This window comes from Neolamprologus multifasciatus, chromosome 8 (assembly GCF_963576455.1).
Source record: "Neolamprologus multifasciatus chromosome 8, fNeoMul1.2, whole genome shotgun sequence".
In the NCBI taxonomy this organism is placed as follows: Eukaryota; Metazoa; Chordata; class Actinopteri; order Cichliformes; family Cichlidae; genus Neolamprologus; species Neolamprologus multifasciatus.
This window is the reverse complement of record NC_140446.1, coordinates 22,246,661-22,272,067: the sequence shown is the minus strand read 5'-3', so window position 1 is coordinate 22,272,067 and position 25,407 is coordinate 22,246,661. Positions and strand designations below refer to the sequence as shown.

Below are 25,407 nucleotides of genomic sequence, written 5' to 3'. Positions count from 1 at the left end.
AGTTTGCTGCTTTGTTATTTATTTTCAATTTCTGAGGGCAAAGACGGCAAAAGATTTTGTGTGGTTTTTGTTGTAGTAAGCACGTAACTTCCAATAATAAAAAGCTCAGAGAAGAAAATAAGCAAACGGGTTAAGCTGTGCAAAACGTGTCTTAAACAACGTTCTTATTACTATGATTCCCCATATGGAAAAGAAATAGTAAAAACATTTATGATTTACTCATGAAAGTGGCCACTTTCTCATTACATTCATATATTTTTTTAGTAAGTATCCAAAACATACAAGTTTCATTATATAATTTTTCAAGGGATCTTATATGTGTTTTCACTCGTGTGCTTTTCATACAAGTTTCATACAAGACAGATACAAACTTTATAAGATTTATATATATCTTTTCCATATGGGTAAGAGGTCCCTGCTGTCGGTGCTCTATGTGAATTCTGCTGTTTGTGAGCATTACAGTTTTATTTCTCAGTTTCAACAACAAGAGCTTCCAAGTGCTATAAAGTGCTCTCCATAAATAGCTCCCCCATCCTTGGAGGTTTAAGCACATTTAAATTAAGGGTCGTAATTACTATTAAAAGTCTCTCTTCTCCCCACTGGAACAACGAGTCCACTTGATCAGTGAGTGATAATATATGCACTTTTCCATCAGCCTTAATTGGGAAGGCTTTTTACATTTCCACATCAGCAAGCAGAATGAGACAAAAAAAATATTATTAATAATAATTATCAATTATCCTTGCTCAAAAATGAACAGCTGGTCCGATGAAAACAGGTATGAGGCTATCAGAGTCAACAGTGTTGGGCTGAGACCGAGCTGTAAAGTTTAATGGGAGCAGAAACTGATTCATTTCCTTTCCTTGTGCATAAATGACTAATGAGAACATAACAAGATGAAGCACTCGAATAGTTACAAGTAGCATGAGGGCAGTGATGCAGCATGAAGTAGGAAATTAACACTGGTTTCCACTGTCTGCATGAATGGAACAACAATCAGTGTCTACTTCAAAATCCTAATGCAGCCTAAGACACAGTGAGCATGACCTCTCTAAGTCTTGTTCACACTGAGGGTAAGTTTGCCTACACTCAGAAAATTAATAGTAAAACAGCTTGTCACTGGGTACTCTCTAAGGTTACAATGACCCTTGTGGTTCATATCTTACAGAACCCAGTCTTGAACCACCTTGGAACCTCTGGAAAAAATCTTGCAGCAAAAGGGTATTATGCAAAATTGAAAGTACAAAAATTAGACACAGAGTAAGTGTTCATTTATTTTATTCAGTCACTTGGAAAAGGACTGGCATTTCAGTGTATCTAGCTCACATGAACGTGTGCTTGAAACAAGAATCTTCTTGTTATTACAGAAAAGATACAGAAAGAATAGTTATCTTTAAATGGGTTTAATTCAGCCTTAAACGGAAGCAGCAATATATGAAGAAATAGTAACTCTATTTAATAGTAACTCTATATATATATATATATATATATATATATATATATATATATATATATATATATATTGCAGATGTTATTACAGTAAATTAGTTTTTACACTTGATTTGAATATTCTCCTCCCTGTATAAAGCAACTTGAGGTAGGAACTCCCAGAAATACATCAGGATAAGTAACGAAAATATTTTAGTTCCCACCTTCTTATATGCAATTTTCTCTCTGTGCTGTAAATAACGAACACATTATGCCAGCACCCTTAGTCCCAAGGGGTAGATTCGTGTAGCTTGTACTTGTAAGGACAGAACTAGAATGTGATTGTACTCATATTTATGAGTCTAAATACTAGAAAAACAAGTTTCTACCATATGAATAACCCACGCATCCCTGAAAATCCCTGAATAAGAAAATGGGAGATCAGAAGATGCCTTCAGTTACTTAAAACAGTTATGTAGATTGTTTTAATCTACATAACTGCAGATAGCTGCTCCTCCCTGAGCCTGGTTCTGCCTGGTTTCTTCCTGTTAAAAGAGAGTTTTTCCTTCCCACTGTCACCATAGCACTTGCTCATAGGGAGGTCGTATGATTCTTGTGGTTTTCTGTGTTTTCACTATATGATTATAGGGTCTTTAGCTTACAATATGAAAAGTCTTGAGGCAACTGATTTGGTGTTATATAAATAAAAGTGCATTTATTTAAATAAATGTGTATTTCTAACAAGGTCCCACAGCAGTAATGTTTGATTTGTTTTCATGGGCACAAAATGTCCTTTTTTCCATGTACATGCACACAAATAACAGCTGCCTAAACTTTATGACATAGGTTTATTGATCAGCCAGTGGAGGTAAGAGGTAAACAAGTAAAACAAATAGATTGAATTTTGTGGATATTGGATGTTTTGCCATTGATTGAAGCAGGTATTTTAGGCATGATGACATTTTGAGGAACCACAAGCTGAGCAATAGATGTGTCAGCTTTAAGTAACGTGTAACTGTGCTGAAAAAACAAAGTGGTGGCTTGACTTCAGTCTAATTTTAATTGTAGGAAATTATTTCAGGAACTGAACGGTTCTGGTCAAACTGCTTCTCATCATGACTCATTACTCTCACTGCCTTCTAATTTAAATTAAAATCAATTTTAGTTCTACCTCATTTGTCTTCATTCAGTCCAACATGAGGTGATTTTGTTTTTTTTTTCTGTCTACCCAACGTTTGTTTAATTGTTTTTGTGTCTCAGACTGTGTATGTAATTTCTACATCTGTTCCACTGCCAATTAAATTTGCCCTTTCAGACACATTTATCTCAGAGCACAGTGTCTCGGAGAAGCTGTGGTGCAAGAGTTTGTGGAAATTCTACGTGTGTGTCGTGAATACTGGTGGCTGGCAGCCCCGGACACTTTTATTTAATTCTTTTCTTTTTATAGAGCCAGCAGTAACTGTGAAGTTTTGACTTTGATGAGCTTCCTTCCAGAAATACCAGCCCTTATTCAAACTTGCAGGCCTCAGTACTTCTTGCACATACAGTTTGCAAAGATAAACCACAGAGGGCTCTCGTTATGCGAGAATGTGCCCGTACCAGCATCTTATAGTATACTCAGAGCTCGTTAACAATTTCAGGGTGTCTAAAGGGCTGGAATATTTAAAAAAGTTCACATTAAGTAGGCACACATCAAGTAAACAAACCAAAAAATCTTCCTTCACAGCTCTCCTCTCTTGCTAGCAGTTTGTGCTCATTGTCCTTATTAAATAATGTAAAAAGACATGAAATATTAATTTTACTGAAGCATCTGCTGCTTCATTTATCTTTGCGAATTAAACTCGAGCCCATTATTTATAGTTTTAAAAGGTCCGTACTAGGGATGCAACGATACCAATTTTTTCAAACCGATACGATACCGATACTTGGATCTGAGTACTTGCCGATACTCAATAAATATATAAATAAATAAATAAATAAATAAATACAAATTAGGTTTGCGAATAAATTAAACTTTTACATTATTGCAGAGTGTCCATATTGTAAACAAACAAACAAAATAAATAATAAATAAAATAATAATTGATAATAATCTAAAAAACTACAACAGTAATGACAAGCCACCCTCTGATTAATGAAATAAGTTGGTATCGGTTCATGGTATCGGTTAACTTTTACGAGTATGAGTACACACACATTTTATAGTATCGGCCCCGATACCAGTATCGGTATCGGTGCATCCCTAGTCCATACATATATTCCAGTCAGTCTTAGAACTAGTAAGCTTGTTCTTGTCATTCTGAAAGACATAAAAAAGTATTCACATTTTGTTCTTATTACACTTTGCACATTGTCGTCTCCTTGGGCGTGTCGGCTTCCCAGATGGGAATTCACCTTTTCATACATGCTTGCATGTTAATAAAAAATTCTGGGAAGCCTTCGTGGCCACCACTGTCTTTTTCCTTAATTCGCTTTACTCCCCTCGGGATTGCTTTCTACTCTGAAGCATTTTGTTCCACTGGCAGCTATACATGAGCCACTTGCACCCGGGGCACACAATAAAGTGTTTCCAGGAGCGAGTCAGGCAGCCGTTTGTGGCAACGAGTAAACGCACAAGACGAGTGCCCGACAGCACCCCACCTGTCTCCGATTAAACACGTGCATATTTGCAGTGTGTAGCAATGAGCAGCTGGCAGGTGCGGGTCAGTGCTACATTAACTCCCAGTTGGTGTTTGTCAAGCTATTTGCATGTCCTGGAGGACTCCTCAATCCATCACAGCAGGAGACCATGGTGTCCTTATTGAGCTCCAGAGGGCCATTTATTCTTCCAAACAGCCCGACCACTTCCAGTAAATTAACATCTTCAAAGTGGGTTCTCAGAATGTGTGTAGTGGGATTTGGCGACAATATGAACCCTCCAGTCACTGCTGAATAGAAATCCACAGCGTATTGCTGCTATTTGTGGCATCTTCACTCTGCTCTTAAGGGCATGGGAATCTGACCATGTTCATCTGAGGGAGAAAATAATGAATTGTGGGATCTTTCTATACTGGCTAATAAAAGGCGCAGCCGCGTGGGGTAGGGTTCTTCTTATTCCATTAAATTTATAGGATCTCCATCAAAAACAAAAATAATAGGGGTCAGCTGATGTGCTGAAGCTGGAGCATCTTCCAGCACAATATTTTGATCCACAGTTTGCAGTGTGAGGCCACAACATCTGGAGGAGATCACCTCAGATTAAAGCCTGGCTTATTTTGTCCAGAACTGCAGAATGAAGGAAAATGGAAAAAGGAAAGGAAAAATTATTTACATAAAGATGGAGGGATCACAGAAAAAAAACAACTATAAAACATTAAGAAGTAATTGATCATCGGGGCCCTTAGGAGCCAATATTTGAAGATATTAAACCCAGTAAGCCTTTCCTGTTTGAGTATTTTATCACGGCCCCCACCCTGAGGTAATAATGTGATGAACGAAAGTCATGGATGAATGAATAAATGAAATGACCTGCTATTGGATAATCTTGATCATTCTTATGTATTCAGCTTTTTTGTCAATAGCCACCCTGTGTCATATAAATCACTTGTGGATGGACAAATAATGAAGCTGTTGATGGGAAATCTTTTATCAGTCTATGGACGAGAGAACGGATGAAGCTTCATGATGTATTGCACGGCTGTCACACAGGTGGCAGGTTATCTTGGAAAGAGAGGACAATTTTGTTACATGAATTGATTTTTGATTTTTTTGGTCACAATTGGCAGAGCAATTCTTCTTATTTTCCCTCTTTTGTTCTAAAATACGAGCTTGCAGGTAAGTCAAGTGCTGCAGGAACAGTTAATTAACTGTTTTTTTTTACATGCAAGCTGCTTTGTTACTGTAAATTATGGTAAAAGGTTAACTGTGCAGTCGTTAACAGCTAATAAGGATTTTCATCTTCCTCTTCTTCATCACCAAAAATGTGCATGTTCACCAAAACTTAATCCGAAAGGGAAAACGTGTGGTGACTCACAGCTTCGGCTACAGAAACGATGATGTTCTGAGACTGTGCTGCATTGTTTTCCTTTTGAAACTGGAGTGCTAAATGTGTAATGATGTGCTTCGGGCTTATGCTACCCTGCACTAGTTATTGATCCCAGTGAAGCGATGAATAGGTCAGACTCCAGTCTTAATTGGTTCATCAGTACCTAATAATGGAGACACACACACCCTTCAATCACTCTCAGTTTGTGGAGGAACAAAGGCTCTATGCCAAGATTATCAATCATCTGGAAAGCATACTGTAATTATTTTTGGATGAAAGCAGAGGATTAATAGGCCCGAAGTGACAAGTTTCAAAAAAATCCTCCTCCGCCTTTCTTCCTTTCTTGATGCTTTCCCACAGGGCCACAAAATGCCAGTTCTGTTATTCCAAGCTTGTATTTGGCAACTATCCTATTCGCTATTATGGCATTTTAAATATGGACATGTTATCTCTTGTCTCAGCACAAAACCTTTCAATCATCTCTCGAAAATATCACCAGCAATTAACTTTCACTTCTGTCTTGATGATTTCTGAATAGAACATCTTGTTCACTTTTTCTCCGTGTTTCTTCTTCTTTTTTTTCCATCATTACTTCAACCTCTCTTTTATTAATAAAGTGTCTATCCAAAACATTGAAAGAAGATAGAAGATAATGGGTACTTTTGTTCTGTTTTCTTCAAGATGTTCCCACACTATTTCAGTAATGTTGAGGACGCAGGTCCATGACTGATAGCGTTCCACTGCCTGTTTTTCCATCCAGTTATGCTGTTATCATTGGCATTGTGCTCTGAATCAAGTTTATTATAGTTAACTGAAACTAAGCTAAAAGCTGATTGAGGATTGTCACCTGCACAGTCCAGTCAGCAGTGGTTTTGTGTACTTAACAAGAGAGGGACATGCAGTATTTATACAGCTTGAAGAATAATTTACTCAATTCAAAAATAAAAATAATTTGAGATAATGGATTTCTAATTTCGATGCATTACAAGCCATTAACATGCTGCATATGACAAAACTGGCATTGCATTTTGCCTCCGTTTGCTCTCCTCAAACATATGGTGACTTCCTGAAATGACACTCAGTAATCACACTTTTTGAACCCATGTAGGAGGAATCCCTTATTTTCTCTGTTACACAGCTATCGTGTGGCTCAATAGTTGAGAGTTTGCCTTGTAATCGGAAGGTTGCCGGTTCGAGCCCCGGCTTGGTCGTTGTGTCCTTGGGCAAGACACTTCACCCGTTGCCTACTTAAAGAGGGCCCGGTGGCGCCAGTGTCCGGCAGCCTCGCCTCTGTCAGTGCGCCCCAGGGTGGCTGTGGCTACAATGTAGCTTGCCATCACCAGTGTGGGAATGTGTGTGTGAATGGGTAGATGACTGGATGTGTAAAGCGCTTTGGGGTCCTTAGGGACTAATAAAGCGCTATACAAATACAGGCCATTCATGTAATAGAAAAAAAATGTGAATTTGCTGTTGATTAATTTGTTAATTAAATAATTTGCTTTTATGTTTCCTTTTTAAGTATTCTCCATGTCCTGGATGGTGTTTCACATACTTTACTGAGCACACCTGTAACCACCAGCAGTAAGTGTGTGTTTGACAATCATGTCAGCTGCTCTTAGAGAAACATGGATAAATAAGTTTCTGTGTATTCTGGTCACATTTATTTTCTCAAAAAGTACAGATTCATCTTCAACACACAGCTGGACACAATGCATTCTCACTGAACTGAGTTTTGTATTTAACATTTTGTAAAGCATCTAGAGCAGTGAAGCTACCAGGTGATGCTACCAAGCTACCATTTTTGTCCCATTTAGAACCGTCATAATGATCAGAAACTCCAACAGATCAACTCTTCCTCAACCACCACAACCAATACTAAAGCTCAGCAGGCCTATGCTGTCTTAACATTGCATATTTCAAATACTTCCACAGTGGTGCATGATTACCTGCAGCTGAACAAAGGCAAAAGAACTGTCAGCCTAGTTCATAACTCTGCTTGCATCAATAATGGAACAGTTCAGTCAACAAAATCAGCTTTGATCAAGTTGGAACAGAAACACATTACTGACGTCTACAAACACTGCCAGCAGACTCTTTGCTATCCAAAAACTCAAAGCACTTTTTTATTGTCGGCTTTTCAGCTGCTGCTTTACAGAATCATACTACTATACATTCTCCATTTCTACCCCCATGTTTCCTAGACATGTTACCTGCTGCTAATAGCAATTTTATACAAGAAAAGTCAAACTCTCTTTAAGAACAACAGATGCTATATACTTAACAAATGTCAAGCTTCAATGTTTGTTCTGAAATGTGGCAAACGCACCTTAAATTTTAACAACTTAAACTAACATGTTGCGCATAAAACACTGCTAATCCACAGGATGTTAGCATGTCACTGTTAGCATACTGATGTTAGCGCTGAATTTAAAAGATTAAAGCATCAAGCATGAATTTGAATGCTTCTTTGTTTGTCTGTTTGTTTCCGGTCACAGAGAACATTCAGTGGGACCTATATTATGAATAAACCTGTGCGCGGTCAGGCCTTCTTTTGCGTTAGCATACTGGACAAAATCTAAAACCCCAGGTAGAAGTAACAGGTATCAAGATGCTGGTTATCAGCTTTATCCCTTGATCCAGGCTTTCTCCTTTAAACTATTTGTGCATTTACATGAAAAAAGAGCATTTAATACATCATGTACTGTGCTTCTTCAAAATGATCCCCAGGAATGCCACCTACTTCACTCAGAGACAATATCAGATGATGGTGATAAAATGGTGATAACAATCTATACAGAACATGAAAAGATAAAAGTAAAATGCAACACTGTTGCAAATAAAATGAGAAATTATTGCTTCAGAAACTCATTAATCTTGTGAGAGCTGGAAAATAAACACCTCAATTCACGTTAATGATTTTATCGTTGCGTGCGCTCTCACTTTATTTCTAAGGTGACGGCAGCACAATAGAGCCCTGAAACAAAGTGAAATTAATTTTATTGATTGAAGAAGTATTCTTGGTTTGTGTGCTGTGGTCTAGTAGATGCAAAAAGAGTCTTAGCAGCAGTTTAAAATCAAGTATAACAACATTTATAAATACATAGAATAATTAGACCAAATAAAACACGCATGTTCCAGTGACAATATCGCACACAGTTTGTCCTTCATTCAGTCGTTTCAGTCCAGTTCCAGACATAAGCCATATTTCCCCAGGAGAGAATCTATATTACACTCAGAACATAAAAGCACGCATAATTGGAGCATTTGGTATGTATTTAATTTGAAGTGACTTTTCTGTTCAACTAACCCAACAGAGTTGCCATCTGTTTGTTCGGTACTAACCATTGAAGGAAGTGTTTAACTCTGTGAATGCTAAATGACTAGTGGCTAACCTTTATTTGCTAATGTCTTCTTTGAGGCTGGGCCAAAAATCTACACGTGGACAGGCAGAACTGAAAAAAAAAACAGGCTTTATGACGGCAATGAAACTGAAAAACGCTAGCATCAATGAAAGCTTAATGCTTGATATCTGGTAATACAGTCATGCAAACCCTCCATGGTTTTAATTGGCAAGAGCCAAAGGTCCCTAAAAGGTCTTGTGTTTTCGTTGGACTGTCCTACTATAGGATAAATCTTTGTAGTCACAGCTACTAGTGGCCCTAAACCAAAAACAGTGTGCTAAAAAGTTGTAAAATGACTTCTGTCGTTGATAGTACAAGCGGCAGAGTCTACTGCCAAACCAGAAATTGTATTCTTAAAATTAAATGTTTAAGTTTTAAGGGCAGCTTAAAAGATTATGTAAATTTAGACTCCTTTTTAACTATTTTAGTCCAGAGGACGATGACAGCGTTTGGTGACAAATCCATGCAGGTGTCTGATGATCTCAGGCTCAATATAGCTCTCCGTCTCTGCTAGCACCAGGAGCTGCAGCAAATTGATGTGCAAATTAGGACACGTGGCAGCTCAACCCAGGTTAGATTTCGTGGCACCCTTTGTTTCCTTTATGAAATCAGTTTCCATGACGGAGTCATATTAGTACAATACACTGAGCAACAGTCCAGATTAGTCTCAACATGTTAATGAAGTGATGCATATTTAACAACCGCCCTGACTTGCAGTGCTGTGAATGTATTATAGAGCTTCCACTTCCCAAATGTGACTTATCCCGTTGGGCAGAGAATATTTTTACATTTAAATGTAAAAAAAAAACATTTAAAAATGCCATGACAATTATTAGCTTACTGCATAAGCTGAAAACTTATATTATGAAAAAGTTATTGAAAGGATTATGGTTAAAAAAAATATATACATATAACGATGAAATCAGTTTTGTTTCACTTTTTTCTTCCTTGATTTCCCAAGAGGTCAGCACAGCAGATGGATCCACATGTTTGATTTGGCACAGATACACGCCTCCCATTTATCCACCAGGCTTAGGACCAGAACTGCACTGGTACACCAGCTTGTTCCCCTTTCAAATCAGAGCATTTGCATGTAAAATAACTCATACAGTGCTTTTGACACTGCTAGAAAACAGGATTAAAACCCAGGAGGTGTAATTACACATTATGTGCAGGCGCCTTTCATTGCTTCCATTTCATGTAACAATGCAAATAACATGTGCCTTCTTAGGGTCCACTGAGTGCAACCGCTCACTTCTATCACTCACAAAATATAAAAAAAAAAAGATCCTTCAGAAGATGCAGAGGTGGACTCCATTATATGTGCTTTTGACAGCTTCCTCTTTATTTCTTCGCATCCTGTCAAGAGTGCTAGGAAGAACTTCGGGGTCAGTCAAGTGGGTCTTGAAACTCTTCACTTTTATCTTTGCACTTCGCAAAAGTTTCCACTGCAGTGTCATTCTGTTTCCCCTGAGCACCCACACAGTCCACACATTTCAAAAAACTATCTCAAGTCTGTAGTGCCTGTTCAAAAGCCCCAAACATCTAGAAACATATTAAAATAAACACTGCATATTTATCTACAGGAGGAGGTTGGAGATTCATCTCACCTTAGGCATATGTGATAAGTGTTTGTGCTTCAGCTCGTCGGCGACAGAGACGGAAAAGCGACAAAAGGAACATCCTTATGTGAGCGTCTGCGTGAGAATTTACAGGAAATATATCAAAATTAGACCTGCAGTTGTATTTTGTTTTTCATCTTTGTTTCTGGCTCATCCTCTCCCAATTTGTCACAGTTTAATTAGGAATTTAATCTTATTTAAGGCAAAGTCTGCAGTCTTTTCAGAGCAAGGGAAACTCATGTCTGTCAGACGTGTCCAAAAACAGACTTAGATGGCATCAAGTCTCTGTCTTTCACCCCGTTCCAAGTCGGAGGTCTCTACTTCCCAAGCATCTCGCTGGCATCTTACCAGCATCATTTGTTTGATTGTCTTCACTTTCAAGTAGTGTTTACAGCCAGTTCTGAGGAATATACAGAGTGTGACTATATGGAAAAAAGAAAAGGCAAATTTGAGAAATATTAAAAAACAATAAAATTAGAAAAATAAATGAGAAGAAAAAGGTAGAAAAAATGCTAAAAATGCAGAATCCAATCAAATGATTTCTACAAATTGTACTATGTACATTGATTACTGTTATATTTTTAAAAAAAAATCAAAGTGTAATGTGTACATGTGTATTTGTAGCAGATATTTATCCAATGTGTATATTGTACAGTCTGACTGCTGCTGGGATGAAGGACCTCTGATAGCGCTCCGCCCTGCGCTGTGGCTGTAACAGTCTACTGCTGAAGGAGCTGCTCAGAGCTTCGCAGCCTCATGGAGGGGCTGAGAGGACATTGGCTTGGCTAACATCCTGCTCTCATTCACCTCCTCAGTGGAATTTTGAGAATTGGCCAGGGAAAAGCTGGCTCTCTTCACCAGACTATTAAGAAATGTCCTGTCCCTCTCCATGGTGCCAGCTTCCCAGTAGACAACAATATGAAAGAAACCATTACCGTGTCAGAAAAGATCCTCAGTAATGTCCTAAGACCTCAGCCGATATAGCCAAGTTCTACTCTTCTACTCCCCTTATACAGAGTTTGAGTGCTTTCCAACCAATCTAGTGCAGCATTTTAGGTTCATTTATATAAAATTTAGTCTCTAACTCCAAAAAGTTTATAAAGTGGGGAAATCAGACAGTCTGAGCAACGAGGAGCTGAGGAGTTGGGTGAAAAGGCTGGCACGTGAGGCAGAAATCCGGAGCATAACAATGTACTAAGTTAGCAACTTGGAAAGATTACTTCTCTCGAACAATATTACCACACTGAGGAATAAATGATGAGCCAGAGAATGGGTGGAGGGGCTGGTCCTTAAATACAACAGGGAGGTGATAAATGGATAGAGAACAGACCTGTATTCTGGGGAACCACTGTAAACTGGTGAGAAAAGCACATGTTTAGGAAGCCATATGAAGACTAGACCATTACAAGTCAAACATCGTTGTAGTAAAAGAAGAACACACCTAATTGCTTTCTTTATTGCAATATTGATTGATTATGATCAATATTTCTTGCTGACATCTGTTTTTGCTGCTGTACCACAGCCAGGTTTGACTGCAGAAATAAGAATGCTTTAATCTTGTTGTTGGCTTTCCAGCTGCTAAATAAAATGAGGACGTTAGTTGTATAAATGTCTGTTAACATTAGCCACAGAAAACAGACTGATTGTGAGTTGCAGAGTGATAAAAGCAGCTGAAGTGAAATCTTCAGAGGAGCTGATTTGACAGTTTAATTGGCTCTTTTTAATCACTCGAAATGCCAGTGAGTATAATTGGTGAACACACAGAAATAACATCAGACTGTGATTAAAATCTCAAGTTTAGTCATCCCATAGCACCTGATAGGCATCTGAAATTTATAAAGGTCCTTTGCTCACAGACTCGAGCTCTTTTTTTTTTTTCTTTTTTTTTACTGGTGAATCAAATATAGCTATATAGAACAGCAGAGTTATGGTGACAACTTCTAAACAAAGACTACTGATTTAGGGCCTGTATAACTTTTTTGGCAAACCACATGAATCTAATAAAACGAGCAATTTATTTAAAAAATTAAGCAGCTGGCAAATACAAAAAGTGACTGGTGGATTACAAATTAAAGCTCGGCAGCAGTACAGAAAAGTTCTGTACTGCTCACCTGAAGTGATCAGGAGCCACTGGGGTGGCTGTAGCTCAGGTGGCAGAGCGGATCAGCCACTAACCAGAAGGTCGGTGGTTCAATCCCAGGCTGCTCCAGTCTGCATGCATATCCTTGGGCAAGATACTAACCCCATGTTGCTCTCCGATGCATCCATCGGAGTGTGAATGTGTATGAATGTTAGCTACTTAGCACTTAAGTTTAGAAGTGCTTGTGTGAATGGGTGTGATTGGGTGAATGAATTAGCTGTATAAAGCGCTTTGAGTGCTCGGACAGAGTAGAAAAGCGCTATATAAGAACCAGTCCATTTACCAACAAGTTTTCTCTTTCCGTCTTTTACAATCTTGTCCTGCAACCTCAAAATGATTAAAGCCATACTTTGTCCTGGAGACCTACCTCTCCATTCTTGCCCTGTTTTAGGGTCTTTAGAGGATAACACCCTCTGGTTGGAAAGATCGGTCACAGAGAACATATAGAATATAGAGTCAAAATAACCAATACTGCTCCCATCAATCAAACATATAGTATAAATGTATAACGTATAAAACTGCAGACCAAAAAAAAGAACCTGTCAAATAATTTCTTCAAGACACATGCGTCCATCACCATCGTATCAAAGCCAAATAAATTATTAACATATCAATGAATATATGTAATGAATATTACGTGAAGCTGTGTTTAAAAGGGCATAAAACCAGCTGCAGAGTGATGCAGTAGAAGACAGAAGTACAAGAACATGTTTGTCTTGAAACACAAGAAAAAATAAAAGATAATGATATGATGATTTTTCTTCTAATCTTTATTTTCGTGAGTTTGGTGTTTTGTCATTTGTAGGGATGGGTATCGTTTAGGTTTTATCCGATACCGGTGCCAAACCGGTACTTTTGAAACGGTGCCGGTGCTTAAACGGTGCTCAAACCGGTGCTTAAACAATGGAAAAAACAAACTTTGTCCAAAAACCTCTCATGTTTAACTGTTTTACACTTTTTCTTTGGTCATTTTAGCCTTTTTGGCCAGGGTGAAGGGAGTATCTGCCATCAAACAAGAAGACAGCCTCATGTAGCTATGATGATGTTTGCTAGTTCACCTTACATGCATTAATGTAATAACGTGGTTAGCCTACTCAACGTAAATTACACACGATCAACATTAAGCTACTCACGCAGAGAAGAACGGCTGCTGCTGCCATCATCATCATCATCATTTCTGCTACACTGGCAGGGCTAGGGGCCAGGACTCTCCTCTTCGGGTTTTTGGGGGATGTTGCTACTTCGGTCCGATAACAGGCACCACACCCACCGTAGATGTGCTCGGTGTGAGGTCTCGCAGCAAGCTATCAAATACGGCGCATTTTTCGGCTTTTAAAAAAACCCGCTATGCGTCGCCAGATGTTTCATCGGATTTCAGGTGTTACCTCCTTTGACAGTATCACAGTATCAGCTTAAAGCACTTGTTGCAGGCTGCTGAGTTTGCTTATTTTGCTGTGAAGTACAGCCAGACTTTTGACCGCTTTGCCTTGAGCATTTTTAATCTGTAGCTCTGCTCTAAAAGAACGTACGTCCCTGGACCCGCCTACTATCCTCGGAAACGTAAAATGATTGGCTAGAATTCAAAGTGTATGACAGCTCAGGAAAAAAAAAAGCACCGAAATAAAGCACCGAAATGTGCGCTGCTTTTCGGTCTGGTTACTACCGTTTACGTCAGAACCGGTGCCATCATGGCACCGGACACCGGTACCCATCCCTAGTCATTTGGCAGCACCTTCAGAGCATGTGTGAGTTTTAAATTACATTTTCCCATTTTTCCCTGCTCGGAACAAAACTAGTAATTCTCAGATATGTTAACAATGAGATTTGAAACTAATCTTCTGTATTGACCAAAGGCAGGTGTTCAGACTACTCAGCTGCCCTTCCCCTGGGCCTGGTTCATTATTAAGATGTGGTTTGCCAGATCCCAAACCAATAACCCATCACTTATAATGACTTAGCCTCAGGTGCAATTGTCCCTTTCCTAGAGATTTTACAAACACAGTCTCGTTTTTAATAAAGCATAACCAGTTTCATGCTGCAAAAGTCAGCAGTGGTGGGATTTGACCACTTAACCTTTACACTGAGCAAATCCAACACCTTAGACCACAGATTATTTGCTCAGAACTTCAATATTTAAGAAAGAAACAATAGTTGACGTCATTGGCTTGGCACCTTTTAAAGAACCACACATATTTCAATAGGTTTGAAAACTGAATATTATGTTAATTGTATTACTAGCACAAGTTGGTGACATTTTCATTGGAAAATTAATGAATTTATGGCATACATCTGCTAATTGTTCATGCAGTTCCCCTTACTATGGCCACTGTTTAGGGCCGTCCACACAGGAAGTGGCTAGCATGACAACCAGAGACCACAAAAGGTCGATGGCATTCAGTGACTCGAATATTTGGTGACAGCAGGTGAAATATTCGCCGGCAACATGAAACAGATCCCAAACAGAATTGGGTGTGACGTGTTACTGCAATCACATTACATTAATAAGTAATGCAGTAATGTAACGGTTTTTGCACTAAATTCAGCAATAAATTTACTAATGTGTCATCAATCTGTCATTGTACTCCAGCTGTCTTAACACCACAGATTGAAAGAAAATCAAACAAACATGCTTAGTGCGCTTGTGCTACAGTTAGCTGATTTCAGTTGTTGTGCAGCAGGAGGATAATGGTGGAGCGAGCTACAGCAGTTGAGGAGTGTCGATATGGGCATTACTTTTATTTCTACTGCCTGTAACGACAAAAGAACGGTGGTAAAGTGCTGCATGCAGGAAAGAAACAACTGGGTAATACTGCTAACACAAATTCGGGTCTTGCAAACATCTGCACAGATAGCATGCTAACAAGAAGTTAGCCAAGAATTCCAACTTATGACAACACTGAGTGCATGCTGAGCCCAGCAACCAGACCTGAACATCAACAGGTAACAAAGGCAGTGATGAGCAGTCAGGCTGTCAGCATTGTAGCCTCTATTTGTACATGTACCTACAGTAGAATCAGTGCAGGCTGGTTTTTATCTTTGCTTTGTGATGTTGGTTTTGCTATCATGTGCATAAACTAGAAGAAAAATTGTAAAGCATTTGTGTTGATGTGTGAGACTGTAGCCTTGAGCTTATGTTTACTGGTAATTATGAGACAATGCATGTCAGGTCATTTAAAAAGAAAATAATCTAATGAATGTACTGTAAAAATGTCTGTGAGAAATTACATAATGTATTGAATTACTAAGAAAAGCAACAAGTAATATATTATAGACCCCCATTTATCTTCAGCCTTGCCTTAATTCTTAATGACACAGATTCAAAAAGGTCCTGAAAACATTACTCTGAGATTTTGGTCCATACTGACATAATAGCATCGCACAGTTCCTGCAGATTTTTCAGCTGCACACCCATGATGCAAGTCTCCTGTTCCAACACATGTTAAAGGTGCCCTAAGTCAGGGGTGTCCAACTCCAGGCCTCAAGGGCCGGTGTCCTGCAGGTTTTAGATCTCACCCTGGATCAACACACCTGAATCAAATGATTAGCTCATTACCAGGCCTCTGCAGAACTTCAAAACATGTTGAGGAGGTCATTTAGCAATTTGAATCAGCTGTTTTGGATCAAGGACACATCTAAAACCTGGAGGACGGGATGGACACCCCTGCCCTAAGTGGATCGAGATTTGATGACTGTGGAGGCCATTTAAGTGAATTCATTCTCATGTTCAAGAAACCAGCTTGAGGTTCTTTGGGCTTTGAGAGATGACATGTTATCCAGCTGGAAGAAGTGATCAGGAGCCCAAAATGTGCTAAGAAAATATCCCCCAAACCATTACATGACCCCCATCGGTTAGTTTTGACCTGGACCTCACGGTTCTTTCTGGAGCATAAATAAATAGAAGCTCAGACAGGTAAGAAGGAGCTCCGCCGTTAAGTGATTTAAAAACAAAAAGTAAAATTTTAAATTGGAAAATGGAAGGAACAAGAAGCCAGTGTAGAGAAGCCATAACTGGGGTTATATCTTCCTTCCATTTTGTGCCAGTTAGCAGATGAGCAGCTGCATTTAGGACCAACTGGAGACGATAAGGAGAGGCCTGGTCCAAACCAAAGTACCGAGAATTGCAGTTGTCCAGTCTGCAAGTAATGAACGGATGAATAAGACATTCAAAGACCTTAGCTGGAAGGTACGGATTTACCTTGGCTAGCTGTCTCAAATGAAAAAAGCTAGATTGGACTACTGTAATCCCTGAAGATGGTTCTGGAGGAAACTTCCAGACACTGAATCTCATTTCTTCCCTATTATGATGCTCTGTTTGAACTTCAGGTCACCGTGTCTTCAAGGTGTAAGGTAAAATGGTGAGCTGGCCAAGGTTGAAAAAACTCCATCTTATAGTTCACCTAATGCCGGGCTCACACTGTGCGATTTTTTCAGTCGTGTGATTCAGCTCCTGCTCAAACTGTACGATTGACTCGCAGGGGTTATAAGTTCGTAGGTCACGGTGCAGGTCTCACACTATACGGCCCGATGCTCTGATGCGACCTGAGTGCTCACACTGTGCATCCATAAAATGAAGGTTATAACAGAAATTCTGTCGCTCGCTCTCCCTTTCTGTCTTTCACTCACACAGACACGCACACACCACCATCAACTTTGCTAAATTGCTAATGAAAGACACTGATCAGGCAGCTGTGATTGAGCAGCAATGTAAATCCAACTATTTTCACGGTTGTTGTGGTCGTGATAATTTTGTGATGCCACATCAAAAAGGCTCGGATGAGCTTTCCAAAGTTCTACAAGTGCCTCCATCGCTTGTGTCCAGATGACACGCTGCACTGCTGTGCTGCGCCGTCTTTTTCGCTGACATTTGTGTTTGCGTTTGCACAGTGTGAGAAACTGCGGTGACACCCTCACGACGGTCGTGAGGATTTCAAAATCCTCACGACCAAGCGATTGATGATCGGGAGCTGGTCGTGAGGTGTTAATTGCTTCTCGTTACCCCACGTATACTACACGATGCACGATGAAGGTCAAAATCGTTAATTTATTTTAATACAAAGGTTCCAGTCGAACCCTCTCATGTTTCAGCCCCTTTCTGCTTAGTACTTCTGCTTCTGCAAGATATTGATCAGAGTGACTCCACTGATTGAGTAACTGATAAAACCGAGGAATTGAATGTATATAATTGAAATGAATTGAAACTTCAGGTCACCGTGTCTTCAAGGTGTAAGGTAAAATGGTGAGCTGGCCAAGTTTGAAAAAGATCCATCTTATAGTTCACCTAACTCCCCAACTTATTAATCTTGCTTCACAGCACACCGCTCCGGTGATGTTAATTTACTTTATGTCTGTGAAGGTTCTCAGTCATCCAGGTCATCGTAGTCAAAGGAGCTTGCAAAGAAAAGCGTCTGGACTTCTTTAAGTTACTTGAAGACGTTTCACCTCTCATCCGAGAAGCTTCTTCAGTTCTAAGGTCAAATGGTGGAGAGTCCCAGATATAAACCTAGTGGGAGTGTCCCCCCACAGAGGGACAAAAGGACCCCCTGATGATCCTCTAATCGCCTGAGCCAAGGTGTGGAACTGGGTGTGGGTCCCAATCAGCCAGAGTTTCAGGTGAGTTCATTGTGAAACCTGGCCCCACCTTATCATGCGAATTCCTGAGGTCAGATGGCCCAGGGTGTGAGTGGGCGTTAAGGCGTCTGGGAAGGGATCTCAAAACTGGATTATAGATGGCAGAGAGTTGGTGTCGTAAACCACCGCCTCTGTTCAAAGATGGCCGTTCACAGTGGACATAGATGGCTTCTTTCACTCCTCTTTCAAACCATCTGTCCTCTCTGTCCAAAATGTGAACATTGGCATCCTCGAAAGAGTGTCCTTTATCCTTAAGATGCAGATGGACAGCTGAGTCTTGTCCTGTGGAGGTCGCTCTTCTGTGTTGTGCCATGCGCTTGTGAAGTGGCTGTTTGGTCTCTCCAATGTAGAGGTCTGGGCATTCCTCGCTGCACTGTACGGCATACACCACATTGTTAAGTCTGTGTTTTGGCGTTTTGTCTTTCGGGTGAACCAGTTTTTGTCTGAGTGTGTTGCTGGGTCTGAAGTACACCGGGATGTCATGCTTGGAGAAAACCCTCCTGAGTTTCTCTGATACACCAGCTACATAGGGGATAACAATGTTGTTGCGTCTGTCCTTCTTATCCTCCCTCGCTGGTGTCTGATCTTCTTTTCTGTGCTTCTTTGCTGACTTTAAGAACGCCCATTTAGGATAGCCGCACGTTTTGAGTGCTTCCTTTACATGTTTGTGTTCCTTCTTTTTCCCTTCAGGCTTAGAGGGAACATGTTCTGCCCGGTGGTGTAAGGTCCTGATCACTCCAAGTTTGTGTTCCAGAGGGTGATGGGAGTCAAACAGGAGGTACTGGTCCGTGTGTGTGGGCTTCCGGTAAACTTCGATGTTGAGGTTGCCATTCTCTTCAATGTGCACAGCGCAGTCCAGGAAAGGCAAACAGTCGTCCTTTGTGTCTTCCCTGGTGAACTTGATGTTTTTATCCACAGCGTTGATGTGCGCAGTGAAGGATTCCACTTCTTGTGTCTTGATTTTGACCCAGGTGTCGTCTACATATCTGTACCAGTGGCTGGGTACTCTTCCTTTGAAAGAGCCAAGAGCCTTCCTTTCCACTTCCTCCATGTAAAGGTTGGCTACAATAGGTGACACGGGGGAGCCCATGGCACAGCCATGTTTTTGTCTGTAATAGCCTTCGTTGTATTTGAAATATGTGGTGGTGAGGCAGAGGTCTAACAGTGTGCAAATCTGATCGGGTGTGAAGTTGGTCCTGTCCTCCAAAGAGCTGTCTTCTTGTAGTCGTTTTCTGACAGTCTCCACTGCCTCCGTGGTGGGTATGCAAGTGAAGAGAGAGACTACATCAAAGGACACTATTGTTTCATCTGGATCCAGGGTAAGTTTCTGGACCTTGTCAGTGAAGTCGGTGGAGTTCTTGATGTGGTGTGGGGTGTTCCCCACGAGAGGAGCAAGGATGGTAGCAAGGTGTTTTGCAATGTTATAAGTGGCTGAGTTTATGCTACTCACTATGGGTCTGAGTGGGACAGCTTCCTTGTGGATTTTTGGAAGTCCGTAAATGCAGGGTATGGCATCCCCTGGGTAAAGGCGGTGATAAGTAAGGCGGTCAATGATTTTGTCCTTTTCCAAGTCTTGAAGGCAAGCTATAACTTTCTTTTTGTAGCTGCTTGTGGGGTCTCGCTTTAAGGGTTCGTAGGTATTGTTGTCACTGAGGAGAGTAGTGATCTTTGTATGGTAATCTGTAGTGTTTAGGACCACGGTGCATCTTCCCTTATCCGCTGGTAAAACAGTGATGTTGTGGTCTTTGCTCAGGGAAGCGACAGCCTTCTTTTCCTGTATTGTGAGGTTGGACGGAGGGACTTTGGCACTGGAGAGGGTGGCTGAGACTTTCATCCTGATTTGCTCTGCTTCTGTCTGTGATAATTTATTAATCCGAATGGCAGATTCTGTGGCTGTGATGAGGTCCACTATGGGCAACTGTTGTGGAGAAATGGCAAAATTGAGACCTTTGGCTAATACTCTCTTTTCAGGTTCAGTGAGATTCCTGTCTGAAAAGTTCTTAACCCATTTCTCCTGACTGTCTTCAGGTGTGTTTTCTTCTATGGGTTGTGTAGGTTCAGATTCAGAATAAGGAGTGTGTGTTTTTGAAAGCAAGGTGTGAAATTTCCTGCATTGTCTTTCTTTTCCTTTCGAGTGTTGGGCCCGCTGAGCCTTGTCCACAAACTTGTAAACCTCTTCTAAGATTGGAGAGGGTAGAAGTGTTTCCAGTTCCTGCAGAGTCTGGCTGATCTTGATCTGAAGGGCATCTATAGTGAAATGGACCTGTCTTATCCTTTCACTTAAAAGGTGATTTTGCGCTCTCTGTAGAATCAAGTCTGCTCTGCTTTCAAAAACACACACTCCTTATTCTGAATCTGAACCTACACAACCCATAGAAGAAAACACACCTGAAGACAGTCAGGAGAAATGGGTTAAGAACTTTTCAGATAGGAATCTCACTGAACCTGAAAAGAGAGTATTAGCCAAAGGTCTCAATTTTGCCATTTCTCCACAACAGTTGCCCATAGTGGACCTCATCACAGCCACAGAATCTGCCATTCGGATTAATAAATTATCACAGACAGAAGCAGAGCAAATCAGGATGAAAGTCTCAGCCACCCTCTCCAGTGCCAAAGTCCCTCCGTCCAACCTCACAATACAGGAAAAGAAGGCTGTCGCTTCCCTGAGCAAAGACCACAACATCACTGTTTTACCAGCGGATAAGGGAAGATGCACCGTGGTCCTAAACACTACAGATTACCATACAAAGATCACTACTCTCCTCAGTGACAACAATACCTACGAACCCTTAAAGCGAGACCCCACAAGCAGCTACAAAAAGAAAGTTATAGCTTGCCTTCAAGACTTGGAAAAGGACAAAATCATTGACCGCCTTACTTATCACCGCCTTTACCCAGGGGATGCCATACCCTGCATTTACGGACTTCCAAAAATCCACAAGGAAGCTGTCCCACTCAGACCCATAGTGAGTAGCATAAACTCAGCCACTTATAACATTGCAAAACACCTTGCTACCATCCTTGCTCCTCTCGTGGGGAACACCCCACACCACATCAAGAACTCCACCGACTTCACTGACAAGGTCCAGAAACTTACCCTGGATCCAGATGAAACAATAGTGTCCTTTGATGTAGTCTCTCTCTTCACTTGCATACCCACCACGGAGGCAGTGGAGACTGTCAGAAAATGACTACAAGAAGACAGCTCTTTGGAGGACAGGACCAACTTCACACCCGATCAGATTTGCACACTGTTAGACCTCTGCCTCACCACCACATATTTCAAATACAACGAAGGCTATTACAGACAAAAACATGGCTGTGCCATGGGCTCCCCCGTGTCACCTATTGTAGCCAACCTTTACATGGAGGAAGTGGAAAGGAAGGCTCTTGGCTCTTTCAAAGGAAGAGTACCCAGCCACTGGTACAGATATGTAGACGACACCTGGGTCAAAATCAAGACACAAGAAGTGGAATCCTTCACTGCGCACATCAACGCTGTGGATAAAAACATCAAGTTCACCAGGGAAGACACAAAGGACGACTGTTTGCCTTTCCTGGACTGCGCTGTGCACATTGAAGAGAATGGCAACCTCAACATCGAAGTTTACCGGAAGCCCACACACACGGACCAGTACCTCCTGTTTGACTCCCATCACCCTCTGGAACACAAACTTGGAGTGATCAGGACCTTACACCACCGGGCAGAACATGTTCCCTCTAAGCCTGAAGGGAAAAAGAAGGAACACAAACATGTAAAGGAAGCACTCAAAACGTGCGGCTATCCTAAATGGGCATTCTTAAAGTCAGCAAAGAGGCACAGAAAAGAAGATCAGACACCAGCGAGGGAGGATAAGAAGGACAGACGCAACAACATTGTTATCCCCTATGTAGCCGGTGTATCAGAGAAACTTGGAGGGTTTTCTCCAAGCATGACATCCCGGTGTACTTCAGACCCAGCAACACACTCAGACAAAAACTGGTTCACCCGAAAGACAAAACGCCAAAACACAGACTTAACAATGTGGTGTATGCCGTACAGTGCAGCGAGGAATGCCCAGACCTCTACATTGGAGAGACCAAACAGCCACTTCACAAGCGCATGGCACAACACAGAAGAGCCACCTCGACAGGACAAGACTCAGCTGTCCATCTGCATCTTAAGGATAAAGGACACTCTTTCGAGGATGCCAATGTTCACATTTTGGACAGAGAGGACAGATGGTTTGAAAGAGGAGTGAAAGAAGCCATCTATGTCCACTGTGAGCGACCATCTTTGAACAGAGGCGGTGGTTTACGACACCAACTCTCTGCCATCTATAATCCAGTTTTGAGATCCCTTCCCAGACGCCTTAACGCCCACTCACACCCTGGGCCATCTGACCTCAGGAATTCGCATGACAAGGTGGGGCCAGGTTTCACAATGAACTCACCTGAAACTCTGGCTGATTGGGACCCACACCCAGTTCCACACCTTGGCTCAGGCGATTAGAGGATCATCAGGGGGTCCTTTTGTCCCTCTGTGGGGGGACACTCCCACTAGGTTTATATCTGGGACTCTCCACCATTTGACCTTAGAACTGAAGAAGCCTCTCGGATGAGAGGTGAAACGTCTTCAAGTAACTTAAAGAAGTCCAGACGCTTTTCTTTGCAAGCTCCTTTGACTTAATTTACTTTAATACAAAGGTTCCAGTCGAACCCTCTCGTGTTTCAGCGCCTTTCTGCTTCTGCAAGACATTGATCAGAGTGACTCCGCTGATTGAGTAACTGATAAAACCGAGGGGGCATCTGAGCAGAGTGACACACTCTGGGGTTAAGACGATGATTCGTGTTTCAGTAAGATAAAGTGAGCAGTGCTTGCGTTAGTGAGGTGTCAGATACAGTTTTTTAATCAGTGATGTGAGTACAAGAAAAAGTCGGTCCATGTTTGGTGTGAGAAAAGAGGTGGACCTATTTGCTCCTTTATATTTTTTTATTTATCCCGTAGACTACTTAAAAAACAGAACCAAACGCTTTTCATTGAAAATTCAACTATGAATGTCAGTATATTTGATCCTATATTTGAGCACAAAACACCGGAGCTCATTTGCCATATGCTTTGATCACTGTGAGCCATGGATATAACATTAAGCTACTCCAGGTCCAAAAGTCAAGATAATGCTAACACTGACCCAGATAAAACATGTCTGCTAATGTGATCTCTTGTACAATTTCTCACAGCAGACACTCGAGAAAATACAAAATGAAAAGCTGTGTCTGCTGCTGTCACAGATCATTGCACATCTAATATGCAGAGCCAGAGTGATGCAAAGGACAAATTGACAGACGGGGGCAGAGACACGCCACTTCGGGGGTTTGATCTTTACACTTTTTCGAGACTGATTGAATATGGGGCATATTAAAGGTTCTGATGTGCACATTGGCCCTGATGTGAAACTGAAAATCAAATAAGAAATGAAATAAGAGGTCATAAGTCATAAAGGAAAAACATACACTACCATGTCAAATTTTAATGGAAGTTCAAATAAGTATTCTGTCCGAGCCAAGAAAAAACATTCAGTTATGAGTTGAACCTGGACTTCTGTGGAAAGAAAGCTTAATGAAATGGTAAATATTTATCACAGAAATATATAAACTTCCCACCAGCTTGAGGAACATGATGAGAAATATGAATGAAAGCTTTAGACAATCTCTTTTCATACATAAATTAATCAACAACTAAATATACTGTCTTATGGCTGGATTTCTTTCATCTACATTTCATTTTTTGAAATTAATGTTTGTAGGATCAGCAGAAAATATTCTCTTATTAATGCGACTGTTAATGTTCTTGCGATAGTTAACATGTGAAAGACGTGTTGTGAAAGAGGAGTGAAAGAAGCCATCTATGTCCACTGTGAGCGACCATCTTTGAACAGAGGCGGTGGTTTACGACACCAACTGTCTGCCATCTATAATCCAGTTTTGAGTTCCCTTCCCAGACACCTTAACGCCCACTCACATCCTGGGCCATCTGACCTCAGGAATTCGCATGATAAGGTGGGGCCAGGTTTCACAATGAGCTCACCCGAAATTCTGGCTGATTGGGACCCACAACCGTTTTCACACCTTGGCTCATGTGATTAGAGGATCATCAGGGGGTTTTTGTCCCTCTGTGGGGGGACACTCCCACTAGGTTTAAATCTGGGACTCCTGGGACCTTAGAACTGAAGAAGCTTCGCAGATGAGAGGTCAAAGGTCTTCAAGTAACTTAAAGAAGTCCAGTCCTTCGACTATGATGACCTGGATGACTGAGAACCTTCACAGACATATCCCCACTAGTGAACACAGTCATTTCCACAACATTTGACACACACAAATCTTTTTTACACACACACAAATTGTTTTTACACATACAAATCCTGATTTACAAGTACAAAATATTTATAACCACAATTTGAGCCCATACTCCTTTAGCGATAGGATGGATTCAATTCAATTTTATTTATATAGCTCCAAATCACAACAACAGTCGCTTCAAGGTGCTAAGGTAGACCCTACAATTATACATACAGAGAAAAACCCAACAATCACATGACCCCTTATGAGCAAGCACTTTGGCGACAGTGGGAAGGAAAAACTCCCTTTTAACAGGAGGAAACCTCCAGTAGAACCAGGCTCAGGGAGGGGCGACCATCTGAGTTCAGTCATTCAGGAGGGGGCCATAACACAGCCTCTAATGCTCCGCATGGAAAGAAATCAGTTGAGACGATTCAGGCATCTGATGCGGATGCCTCCTGGACGACCCCAAGGTAGATCCAAGACAGATTGCTGGAACGCCAACCAAGAGGCATAATCGTGGGCAGGGAGAGGGAAGTCTGGGTATTTCTGATTAAACTGCTACTCTGGATAAGCTGCAGATGGATGGATTGATATAAAAATTAAAATTAAAATGTATTACATATATTGATCACATAAATGAGAAAATAATGCATTTTGAATTGCTCGCTCATTATAGACTTTATTTATGTATTTATTTGTTTTATGTTAATCTTTGCAAAGGAGCTTCAAAGGACTTTAAGAGATCCACAGACACTTTGTTATGTGTGGGTTCAGGAGACACACTGGCAGTGGACTGATTTCTATAGGCATATTTACTGTGATATATTAAGATTTGCAGTAATT

The 25,407-nt window shown here is 40.9% G+C and overlaps 1 long non-coding RNA gene across 1 annotated transcript in view; it reads right to left on the bottom strand.

Annotated features, from left to right (window-relative positions):
* The window catches only part of LOC146513113 (uncharacterized), a 90,664-nt gene that overhangs the window by 51,710 nt on the left and 13,547 nt on the right, over nt 1-25,407 (bottom strand). The window lies entirely within an intron of this gene.